Raw genomic sequence first — 13,209 nt, forward strand, 5'->3', positions numbered from 1 at the left:
GGTTAGACAGTCTCAAGAAAGATCAAAAAGGTCTCCAGTCTCACAGGGTACAGGGCAAAGAAATGACGAAGCAACTGTCTGTATTGTAGTTGCAAATTGTTGTAGCTGTGCTGGAAAAGTACCAGAGCTCCAAGCGTTGATAGAACGCACTGAAGCTGAAATCGTTATAGATTTTTACAGAGTTGCAAACCATGTTCAGAAAGGATAGATTAAATAAAGTAGGTGGCGGTGTGTTTGTGTCTGTTGGTAGTAGTTTATCTTGTAGTGAAGTTGAAACAAATACGGGTAGAGGTTATACTCAACAGCTGTACCAAAATAATAATTGACTCCTTCTACCAACCCCCCCAACTCAGATGGTATAATAGCTGAGCGGTTCAAAGAAAACTTGAATCTCATTACAAATAAGTACCCCACTCATACAGTTATAATTGGTGGAGACTTCAATCTGCCCTCGATTTGTTGGTGAAAATACATGTTCAAAGCCAGTGGTAGACAGAAAACATCTTTTGAAATTGTACTAAATGCTTTCTCTGAGAATTACTTTGAATTAGTTCATGAGCCCACACGAATTGTAAATGGTTGCGAAAACACACTTGACCTCTTAGCCACAAATAATCCTGATCTAACAGAGAGTGTCATGACGGATATTGGGATTAGTGAACACAAGATCATTGTAGCGAGGCTCAAAACCATATCAACCAAAACCACTAAAAATAAACACAAAATATATCTATTTAAAACAGAAGATAAAAATTCACTTGATGCCTTCCTAAGAGGCACCTCCATTCCTTCCAAGCTAATTATGTAAGTGTAGACCAGATATGGCTCAAATTCAAAGATATAGTGTCAACAGCAATTGATAGATTCATAACGCATACATTAAGAGATGGGACTGATCCACCATAGTAAACAAAACACGTCAGAACACAGTTGCAGAAGCAACGAAAAAAGCATGCCAAATTCAGAAGAACGCAATATCCCCAAGAATGGCTAAGTTTCACGGAAGCTCGAAATTTAGTGCGGATGTCATTGCGAGATGCTTTTAATAGTTTCCACAATGAAACATTGTCTCAAAATATGGTAGAAAACCCAAAGAGATTCTGGTCATATGTAAAGTACACCAGTGGCAAAAAACAGTCAATATTGTCAGTGCGCAATAGCGATGGAAATGTTACCGATGATGGTGCCACTAAAGCAGAGTTACTAAATACAGTTTTTCGTAATTCCTTCATGAAAAAAGACGAAGTAAATATTCCAGAATTCAAAACCAGAACAGCTGTTAGCATGAGTGACATAAAACTAGATATCTCAGGTGTTGCAAAACAACTCAAATCACTTAAGAAAGGCAAGTCTTCCGGTCCAGGTGGTATACCAATCAGGTTCCTCTCAGAGTATGCAGACACAATAGTGCCTTTCTTAGCAATCATATACAACCGCTCAATTGATGAAAAGTCTGCTCCTAAAGACTGGAAAGTAGCACAGGTCACACCAATATTCAAGAAAGGAAATAGGAGTAACCCATTGAATTACAGACCCATATCACTGACCTCAATTTGCAGTAGGATTTTGGTACTTGAACACTATGAATCACCTTTAAGAAAATGACTTATTGATACATAACCAACACGGATTCTGAAAATTTTGTTCTTGTGCAACACAGCTAGCTCTTTATTCCCATGAAGTGATGAGTGATGTCAACAAGGGATCTCAGATCGAATCCATATTCCTAGATTTCCAGATAGCTTTTGATACCGTTCCTCACAAGTGACTATTAATCTAATTGTGTGCTTATGGAGTATTGTCTCAGTTGTGTGACTGGATTCATGATTTCCTCTCAGAGAGGTCACAGTTTGTAGTGATAGACGGTATATCATCGAATACAACAGAAGTGATATCTGGCGTTCTGCAAGGTAGTGTCATAGGCCCTCTGCAGTTCCTGATTTCCATAAATGATCTAGGTGATAATCTGAGCAACCCCCTTAGAGTGTTTTCAGATGATGCTGTAATTTACCGTCTAGTAAAATCATCAGATGATCAATTCCAATTACAAAATGATCTAGAGAGAATTTCTGTATGGTGCGATAAGTGGCAATTGGTACTAAACAAAGAAAAGTGCAACGTCATCCACATGGGTACTAAAAGAAATCCGATAAATTTTGGGCATACGATAAATCGCACAAATCTAAGGGCTGTCAATTCGACTAAATACCTAGGAATTACAATTACGAGCAACCTAAATTAGAAAGACCACATAGATAATACTGTGGGGAAGGCAAAACAAAGACTGCGCTTTGTTGGCAGAACTCTTAGAAGATGTTACAAACCCATTAGAGAGACAGCCTACATTACACTTGTCCGTCCTCTGCTGGAATATTACTGAGCGGTGTGGGATCCTTACCAGGTAGGATTGACGGAGGACATCAAAAAAGTGCAAAGAAGGGCAGCTAGTTTCGTCTTATCATGCAATAGGGGTGAGAGTGTCACTGATATGATACGCAAGTTGGGGTGGCAGTCACTGAAACAAAGGTGGTTTTGTTTGCGGTGAGACCTATTTACGAAATTTCAATCACCAACTTTCTCTTCTGAATGTGAAAATATTTTGTTGACATCCACCGACGTAGGGAGAAATGATTATTGTAATAAAATAAGAGAAATCAGAGCTCCAATGCGCCATTCGAGAGTGGAATGGTAGAGAAGAAGTATTAAAATGTTTTGATGAACCCTCTGCCAGGCACTTAAGTGTGAATTGCAGAGTAACCATGTAGATGTAGATGTAGACTCAATAACAAATTTGATTTTTCAAGTACTCAGTATTTTGATGTGACATTTTCCCGTCAGTTGGTACAAATTAAAACTGACTACGTTCCTATAGCTAACAGTTACTTATCCTATGTAGACCTAGGAAAACTGAATTATGTTTATAAATTTTATCTGTTCATTCACAATACATTGCCTTGTACACTTGGATGTTGTCCATCACAAAGCAAAAAAACATAGTATTTTATTAAGCAGTGAGAATAGTTTGATGTGAATATCTTCTAGTGGTAAACAGTCCTTCCAATGCCGATGATTTTTAAGACATTTTGATTGTGTGTTCAAAGCTATATGACCCTGATAAGCTGTTGCCCTACCTGATGTTTAGAAACATCTGTATTATTTAACTCTGCCGGCTGCGGTGGTCTCGCGGTTCTAGGCGCGCAGTCCGGAACTGTGCGACTACTACGGTCGCAGGTTCGAATCCTGCCTTGGGCGTGGATGTGTGTGATGTCCTTAGGTTAGTTAGGTTTAACTAGTTCTAAGTTCTAGGGGACTGATGACCTAAGATGTTAAGTCCCATAGTGCTCAGAGCCATTTGAACCATTTATTTAACTCTTAGACAGTTTCAAACTCCTATCCGTGACTACACTGTGTATTTTGCTTACTGATAGTTTTAGTTAAAATACATTTACGAGTTACATGAGCAGTTATATCCTATTAAAATGAGCTTGATGTTGTTTCAATAAAATTTTAATTTACATGAAAATTTGGAGTTCTCTGTGGAAATGCCCAACGTGGTTTAAGCTCAATCATACACTAATTTAATGTACTTAGAATCGATCATTTAAGAAATGAAATAAGTTTCATCTTTGTGGCAACTTGCACAAGGAAATCAATATGAGACTTGTAATCAACCCTCTTTCTCAAAAGAAACTCGAACTAGAATACACAGAAATAAAAAAAAATCAGGTGTTTGAAAGGAATTTCAAGAGTGCTTCATGCTGTTAAAAATAGGACAGTGAAACCGAATTCAGGAGAAAACAAATACATGTTTCGGTGAAAAATTACTGTATGCAAAAGGAAGATTGAAAACATTTCCCAAATTCATAGCAGTAAATTACTTTTTTGACAACAAATATGTCGAAAGAAACTTTAAAAAAGTTAATGCAAATCACATCAGTCTGAGAAGTTTGGAAGGAGTTCCAGAAATTATTATGCTGATTCATATGATGACATACATAGCATATGATGACATACATACAGTTTTTTCCTATCAACAAAAATTTCTTTGATGATGATATTATTAAACTGAAAACTCTATGGAATGATTTTAAGCAGGGAATAAACAAAGCAGTAATTACCTAATTTATTTTTAATATACAGTATTCTAAGCATTGTATCAGATTCACACTTTTTGTTTCATCAAGATACATGCTTATGTCTTAAAAATGACACGACTGTTGATAATATGGCAACACATCAATGTTTTTATAAAAATGCTTCATCAAAGAAGGAAAATGAGTATGTCTCAAAAGGCACCTGTCCTGAGTTCAGAGGAACACAAAAGGTAGCAGAAAATACTGCAGTAGTTAGTGAGGTGGACTTGCATTGTAGAGGTGCAAGTTTCAATTCCTTACCCACTCACTCAGATCTATAATTTCCTTGGTTTCCCAGAATCGCACAAGTATGCTTCCTTAGAAAGGGACATGGCTGATTTGATCCCCATCCTGGTCCACTCTGAGCTTGGGCTATGACTCTAAAGACATCACCATAAACAGAAGTTAAACACTAAGCTCCCTTCAATCTGAAATTATTACAAAAATCTGAATCATATAACAAAAAAGGTTAAATTTGTATGGCAGGAGTGGCCAGCAATTGTTCAAGAGGCATTTGCCATCACTGTTTACATGTTCTTTCAACTGGATGCCATTTAGGTTTACATTGTCAGCTGCTCCAAGCAGAAGACATGCTTTATTGATGCTCCACAATTTTTACAGTTTTGACTGAGATGAATTGAAGCTGCAGTGTTCATCTTCAGCATGCCAGTGTAGAAGTTGCCACAGAATCTGCTACATAAAAAATCCATGTGACATGCACTTTTATTTACATATAAAAGCCAACTTCTCAAGTTTACTCTGTGGAGAAAGCATGCGCCACATTCATTTGTGAATTTGAAATTCTAGATTCTGATATTTTATTGTTCATGTCACTTCTGCATAATCTTACACTGATTGTGTCAGTGCTTGCACGTATAGTGATATATTGTGAAATGTCAAACACCTGCAAGTGCTGTGATAAACTCATACTATTATTCCAGAATGAGATTTTCACTCTGCAGCGGAGTGTGCGCTGATATGAAACTTCTACTTCTCATACTATTATTGCCAACTGTATCCTACACTTATATTGTACTCTGTTACTTTTTATTACAACAGCAAGCCTATTTTCATTTTTAAAAAATCATCCCCTGATTTCACTGCATAATTACATGAGAAATAGGTCTATTTTGAGAATTTTCAGATGTTAGCAAAAGTATCCTTTCGAAAATTTTCGTAAGTTATAAGTGTTGTGCATAACTTACTTCATAGCAAATCAGCATTTGTGAGTTATAGTTACTGTTAAAGAATAGTTCACACTGACTTTCAGTGTTTATCAACGTGAATACATTTTTGAGAGTTTTTGGAAGTTACGACTGTTGTGCATAAGCTATTTCACAGTAAATCAGGATTTGTGATTTAGTTACGCACCATATATTATAACTAATATATTGTGTTACACCTAGTTTTCCCTTCTAAGAGGAGTGTGTGTTACCTAATTATCATAGATTAAGGCTGTTTTCAAGATTGTTAGCATCTAAATGCGTAACTTCACAAAGATTTAAGAAACTAGCAATTTTTACCACAGGTTTTCCTGTCACCTTAATAGAAACCTCATTTTGTGTACTAACTGCTTCAGTTCTTAAGGAAAATTATTAATTTTTTAAGTTCAGCAAATTGAAAGACAACTAGCAGGCTTAATTTAAAATTATTTGCTCATTGCCCTTTAACAAGTCACAATGCAGCCCCACTGAGAATGCTGTTCTCAAACATGGGATGTGTTAGCTGATATTTGTAAGTAGCTGGTAATTGCCCTGACTACTGTCAAAAGATTGATGGCTGCTGAGAGTTGTGTACCAGGGGTACCACAGGTTCCTCAAGTACTAATCTCTCCAGCAGATTCTGTCTTCTCTGCAGGAATTATGGGATCTGTCATTACTCATCCACTTGACTGCGAGTGGCATGGTAGTGCTAGGTCTAGGCTTCCTGTACAGGGTAGACAGAGACCAGTGAGGACTCGGGGTGTTTATACCAATCTCTGTAATCAACAGGTTCACTGGAACTGAAACTGAGCGTGGGACTCGTTTCACCCGTTGAGAAACCTTCTTTGTCCTGTGTTGAGGAGACTAACCCAAAGCGTAGAGGTGCATTAATCATCAGCATTTCAAACATGTGTCACGTAATGGTGCCCCTTATGGAAGTGGTTGTAAGGACAGGAAGGAACATCAAATCCACTAAGTACATATGCCTGGGGGCCTTATTCAACATGTTGAGGAGGCTATTCTGGCAGCCACTGATTGAATAAGGTGCAACCAATTGCAGATTGTGTCGCACATTGGAACAAACGATGCCTGTTATCAGGGCTCCAAGGTCATACTTGGATCATTCCAGCAACCACCCTGGCACATGAAGTTTCAAAGAAGGTCACATTTTGCAGGACTGTCCCCAGTACTGATCTTGGCACCCTGGTTCTGAGTCAAGTGGAAGGACTGAACCACAGACGTCAAAGGTTATGTGGCTAGCTAGGTTGAGACTTCCTAGACTTGCACCATATGGTTGACAACAGTAAGATTGCCCTAAATGGGTCAGATGTGCAGTACACGTCAGCAGCTATTACCCAAGTAATGGACTTTGTTTAGGGTGCACACAAGGGTTTTTTGGATCAGGTGACTCTCCATCCGGCAACGATAATAACAGTTGTAGAAAATGCAAATATTAGTGTAAGGTCCAAACGAATGCCCCCCTCCAAAAAGGTGGGAGCATTAAAATCCTATTAATAAATTCTTGAAACATTCGCAACAAAGTGCCAAAATTTGAAGTGCTCCTGGAAAGCAGTGAAGCTCACATAATACTAGAGACAGAAAGCTTGTTAAAGCCTGAAGTCAACAGCAGTGAAATTTTTGGTGAACATTTTAGTGTATCTCAAAAAGATAGGCTTACGGGAAATGGAGGTGGTGTATTTGTCACAGTAAGACAAGACACTCAAATCCACCAAGACAAAAATTTAAGCTGCATGTGATATTGTTTGGGCAAGACTCAGTATCAGGGGTGGACATAAAATTGTAATTGGATCCTTCTGTGGACCACCAGACTCACCTCCTGAAGTCATTGAAAGCTTTAGAGAAAACCTCAGTTTGCTTGTATGTAAGTTCCCTAATCCTACTGTAGTCATTAGTGGAGACATTAATCACCCAACAATCAATAGAAAAGCTATGGCTTTAGTAATGGTGGGCATGACAAGAAGTCCTTTGAAACATTATGAAATGCCTTCTCTGAAAACTAGCTAGAATAAATGTTTTGTAACCACACTCATGACAGGAATATTGGCAACAAATAGGACTGACCTCTTTAAGGAAGTCCACACTGAAACTGGTATCAGTAACCACGATGTTTTTGTGACAACAATGATAAGTAAACTAGATAAAAAAAAGTGGTAGTGTCATATCTCAACAAGGAACCTGAAACTTTTATCACAGGACAGGAGCATGTACAAGAACTATGTCTCAAGTTTAAAAGAGCAGTTGAGTAAGCACTGGACAAATATGCAACCAGTAGAACAGTTCATAATGGGAGGGACCATCCATGGTATACAGTCACTGCCAATAAACCTCTAAAGAAATAGAGACATCTGCATAATAGATGCAAAACAAAGTGCACAATGTAGATACAATGAAACAAGTGTAATTGATAAGAGAACAATATGTGAAGCCTTTAGTGAATACCATGGCAGAATTTTGCCAAATGATCTTTCACAAAACCCAAAGAAATTCTGGTTGTATGCAAAAGCTTTTAGTAGCACTAAACTTACAGTCCAGATACTCATGGACAAAGCAGGAACTGAAACTGAGGTCAGCAAAGCAAAAACTGAAATGGGCAACTGTTTTCAAATGCTCCTTTACAAAGGAAAGTCTAGGGGAATCGCTCCAATTTAATGTTCGTACCTCTGAAAAGATGAAGAAAATAGATGTAAGTATCACTGGCATTGAGAAACAGTTGAAATCATTACAACTGAACAAAGCTCCAGGGCCTCATGGAATCCTTATCAGATTCTATACCGAATTTGTGGACAAGTTAGCTCCTCTTTTAACTATAGTCTGTCATAGGTTCCTGAAACAAAACTCCATCCCAGGATTTGGAAGAGGCACAAGTCACACCCGTTTAGAAGAAAGGTGGTAGAAGTGATCCACAAAACCACTGTCCAATATCTTTGACGTGGATTCAAGATTGTTTTCTTCAATGTTTGTATATTTTGAGTGTTTCAGTGATGCCTAGTTTTTTGCCTTTAGGTTGGATATTTAGAATACTGATACTTGTGTTCTTAACATGGTATTTAGTTTCATGCAGGTGGTTGGCTTTTGTTGATGTGTAGTATTTTTTGTTTCTTAGTGCTCCCATGTGTTCTTTGAATCTGTCTGCCCTATGTAGAAACAGCTGCACTCCAAACATTCAGTTTTGTAAACACAGATATTCTTGTGTTGCTGTTGTGAGGTAATTTCTGCCCAGACTTGTTGTCAATGGTGAAATATATGTTTATGTCTGTTCTTTTGAACACACTGGCAATCTGATATGCAATACTACCCAGAAATGGGATTGTATGAAAGTTCTTATTTTCTGTTTGTATTTTTTGTGCCATGAATGTTTTTCCATTATTGTATGTTTCAAATTGTCTACTATCTAGATGTTGTAGCCACTTGCAATGGCCATTTGTTTTACTATTTCCATTTCTTGTTTGTATATAATTTCAGAGGATGGTAGCTGGATTGCTTTGTTGACCATACACCATTTTGTGGGCAGTGGGGTGACAAGAGGTCTTATTGATGGTAGTGTGTGTTGTTGTAGATTTCTGATAAATTTCAGATTATTCCAATGGTCAGGTCTAGAAAATTTATGCTGTCATCTACTTGGTGCTAAACTGTGATTTTCATGGAAGCTGTGGAATAGTTGGTTTAACTCATTGATATCATCTTACATGCCACTGATAAAAGTGATGCTACTATCTACATATTTGTGATAGTAAATAATGTTTTCTAAGGTGTACTTTTCTAAGCTGTTTGTAAATATTTCTGCCTGTAACCACCGGAGGTATTCTATTTTAGTAATTTTACTTTCGCATTTACATTTACATTCAATCTGCAGTCAAAGACCACCACAGCGCCATGCTCTGAAATAGTATTTTCTTTTTCTCTACCGCAAATTACCAAAAAGTCATAACACAATACATACATGCCATATTAATCCACACATATCCACCTGATGATGGAGTTTTAAATTTTCAAAACACACCATGTAAATTAATAAACAGTAACTGGTAACAGTAAACTTGTTGCTTCATTCAATTCAGTATGCAAGCAACTGAATGCAAATATAAAACTGGAGCTATTTAACAACTGAGTTTATGGCAAAGCACATAGACATCCTTTCATAAAAGATAAATAATAATGAAGGTAGGAGAGCTGATTCACAGACCCACTTCGAGGATCAGAGTCTGGATGGCACTGTTTTATACTCCTACACAAAAGAAGCATTACCTAATGCTGTATTACCTTACAGGCATTTAGTGGAAGCTCCTATGTTTCTGATGTGTTAACCATATGTAGCAGGAAGCTGTCATATCACAATTCATAACCTAGAGGAAACAAATAATTTGGTATCTGTGAAGTGCACTTCTGATTATAGTACGAGGGGTGTCAGAAAATAACTGGAATTATTTTTTTGCATTTTAATGCACCTGCACTTGAGATAGGTGGTGGCAGTACCGGAGAAGTCTGACCTTGAGTGATGTAATACCATACGCGTCAGTCACTTGGCAGTGCACGGTGGTAGGGAAAGAGGGTAAGTGTACAGATGCATTCATTGTACCCAACATGGATATCAAGTTGCAGCAGTGTGCGTCAATTAGATTTTGCTTTCTTCTTGAAAAAACTCTATACACTGGAAGTGTTGCAGCAAACCCACAAAGAGCAAGGTGTGGGGAAAACACGTTTTTGAGAGGCGTAAATGATTCTGGGAGAGTGAAAATGACCTTGCAGATGCTCCACGCCTTGAAGGACCTCAACTTCGAAGACCGATGTCAACACAACTGATGTAATGTTGCAGGAAGACCGTCGTTTATCATTAACAAAGATTGCAGAGATTATTAATATATCCTACAGATCAGCTGAAGACATTGTACGAAATGACCTAGCGTCTAGAGAAGTTGCAGCAAAGTGGGTGCCTCATGTGAGCAGTGACGAACAGAAGGCACACTATGTGATGGCGTGTCAACAATGGAAGGGAAGGCTTCAGTGAGAACCAGATTTTTTTGGACAAGGTCATCGCATGTGACGCATCCTAATTTCATCATTGTGATCCAGAGACAAAATAGAACAGTGCCCAATGGAAACATCTTCAAGTCCAAGACCCAAAAAGGCCAAAGTTCAACCAAGTGCAGGAAAAGTCACGCATCTTGTCTTCTTCGATAAGCAAGGCACTGTGTATGATGATGTGGTGGATCAGTAACATATTGTTACAGCGAATTACTGTTGTGAAGTAGTGAAAGGGCCATTAAGGAGGAAAACTGCAACAAAAAGACCACATCTTGCTCAAATGGGATGGATCCTTCATAAGGATAATGCACTGGCTATTCTTGTCATCAAGACTCAAGAAACAATCACTCAATTAGGCACTGAGGTGATGTCACATCCACCTTATTCACCAGACATAGTGCCTGGTGACTTCAACCTATTTCTTGCAGTGAAAAAAGAGCTTTGGGGTCATTATTTTCAGAGTGATTGAGAGCTAAACAATCAAATTTTGGGTGTAGTCAACAGATTCTCAAAAACGAGCTTCAGGTAGTGTTATGAACATTGGAGTGAATGCTGGAATCATTGTATCATGTCCAAGGGAGATTACTGTGAAGGTCTGTCACGGGATCTGAATAAAGGTGAGCGGTATTTTCCACTAAACAAATAATTACAGTTATCTTTTGACATCTCCTCATATATGTACAAAAATAATGCCAGTGTCACTGATTATGATAGTGATCTTGTTAATGGTCAGTCACAATCAGGAATGCTTCGACTTTTCTCTGATATGGCTATTGGCAGGATTGGTGGATGGCAAACTAGAATTTCAATATCCACAAGGGATGCAGAGATTTCTCCAGCTAATGAAGCAGATAAAAAATAATCCACACTAAAAGGCTTCTAAGTGAGCTAAATCAATTGATCACAATTTTAGATTTATAACTGATAATGGAGGTGCTATGTTCCACATGCATAATCCAGAATTTCAGCAAAGAACATAACCTATTTGAATTAGACATTTCTTCACTTATGGAGCAATAAAAGCTACTAAAATTACAAGCTCAAGAGTAGATATAGATATGTGTGGCTAAAACATTGTTTACAGCAGGATTTCAGTAGTTATTGAATAATACAGGAGTTTGTAAGTTACTAAAAATGTGATACAGTTGATATTTAGAAACATCTATTTTATTTAATAATTTTTGTTCAACACTTAAATTCTGTATTTGATTACTCTGCGTCTCACTCTTACTAAAAGTGTACTAAGATCTTTGTTTTGTGTTATGAATATCTTTTCTTCATGTCATGATTAAACATTATTAAATGTGCAATTGTGTGTGTCAATTAACTTATATTCTCTCTGCAGATATTCAATGAATCCCACCATAATTTTGAAAATAAAATTTAAACATCTAGATCATAAACCTTATAAAGAACTTACTTATCAGTAAAACACTTCTCTTTAAAATATATTTCAAGACTTAGTAATTTATGATTTTGTTTTTGTCCACGATTCTCGAAATGCAGTACTACAGGACAGACATACTTTTTTATACTCCTGTATGTGCAGAAGCTCCAATACTACAGGAATCATTGTTCTCATTGAGAAAAATGTGGACCTATAGAAAAGAATTTATGAACAGATATTATTAAATAAAAATAGCTGAGCTTTATCATGATTCTCATTAAATAATCTGTATGGAAGTGAAACATGGACGATAAATAGTTTGGACAAGAAGAGAATAGAAGCTTTCGAAATGTGGTGCTACAGAAGAATGCTGAAGATAAGGTGGGTAGATCACGTAACTAATGAGGAGGTATTGAATAGGATTGGGGAGAAGAGAAGTTTGTGGCACAACTTGACTAGAAGAAGGGATCGGTTGGTAGGACATGTTTTGAGGCATCAAGGGATCACAAATTTAGCATTGGAGGGCAGCGTGGAGGGTAAAAATCGTAGAGGGAGACCAAGAGATCAATACACTAAGCAGATTCAGAAGGATGTAGGTTGCAGTAGGTACTGGGAGATGAAGAAGCTTGCACAGGATAGAGTAGCATGGAGAGCTGCATCAAACCAGTCTCAGGACTGAAGACCACAACAACAACAATCTGTAGGTAGCTTGTTTCTGGTTTCGATTAATCTCCTAGAATGTAAATATGGAAACATTAAACTGGTAGTTAATGACCAGTGAATGATCAAACTGAAAGCCTACAGAGTCTAAACAAGTAGTGTACAAAGAACCTTATTGTGAGAAATGATCTACACATTAGAAATGAGAACTGCTTCATGTTTAATATTTTGAGCTTGATGTCCTTCAGAAACAATTTTCGCCCTCCCCTTATCTTTTCTTTTTCCTTTTTTTTCAGTTGGGTGCTTTTGGAAGCATGATCCAAGAAAGTATGAGAATGGAAGTATGCACAGCAGCAGAACTAATTCAAAGTCGACTATGAATGGCCCTTAAAGTATGTTGGTAGTTTGTTCACAGTTCATAAAAGAGATTCCTGTATAATGTTAGTCATTCAAATGTATCCCATCCAAATGTGTATCATTCATTTGTGCAGAATACTGGTAAAATTAAAATTCTTTATCTTTATTCTTTTACAGTAGTGGAATTGGAAGCAGTCTGTTGTCAAAGTCAACATTGTTTTCAATAAGAAATGTCACAAACCACAGTCCTGAATAATGGTAGAAATTATGTTAAGAGAAATGTGAGAACAAAAATAGTCATTCAATCCTGAATGACTTTCTTTCATAGAGAAATGAGCATTGATATTGTACACTCTTTATCATGTGTTACCAGTTGAACATAACTGCATCAACATGACAAGTTATTTTCATCAGTTATACAACAGAT

At 37.3% G+C, this 13,209-nt stretch overlaps 1 long non-coding RNA gene across 1 annotated transcript in view; it reads left to right on the forward strand.

The window, feature by feature from the left end:
* The window catches only part of LOC126254749 (uncharacterized), a 38,215-nt gene extending 25,267 nt beyond the window's left edge, over positions 1 to 12,948 (forward strand). Inside the window, exon 2 of the long non-coding RNA XR_007546397.1 lies at positions 12,722 to 12,948. This is a non-coding gene — a long non-coding RNA (uncharacterized LOC126254749). The remainder of the gene's footprint in view (positions 1 to 12,721) is intronic.
* The last annotated feature ends 261 nt before the right edge of the window (positions 12,949 to 13,209 follow it).

This window comes from Schistocerca nitens, chromosome 1 (genome assembly GCF_023898315.1).
Source record: "Schistocerca nitens isolate TAMUIC-IGC-003100 chromosome 1, iqSchNite1.1, whole genome shotgun sequence".
In the NCBI taxonomy this organism is placed as follows: domain Eukaryota; kingdom Metazoa; phylum Arthropoda; class Insecta; order Orthoptera; family Acrididae; genus Schistocerca; species Schistocerca nitens.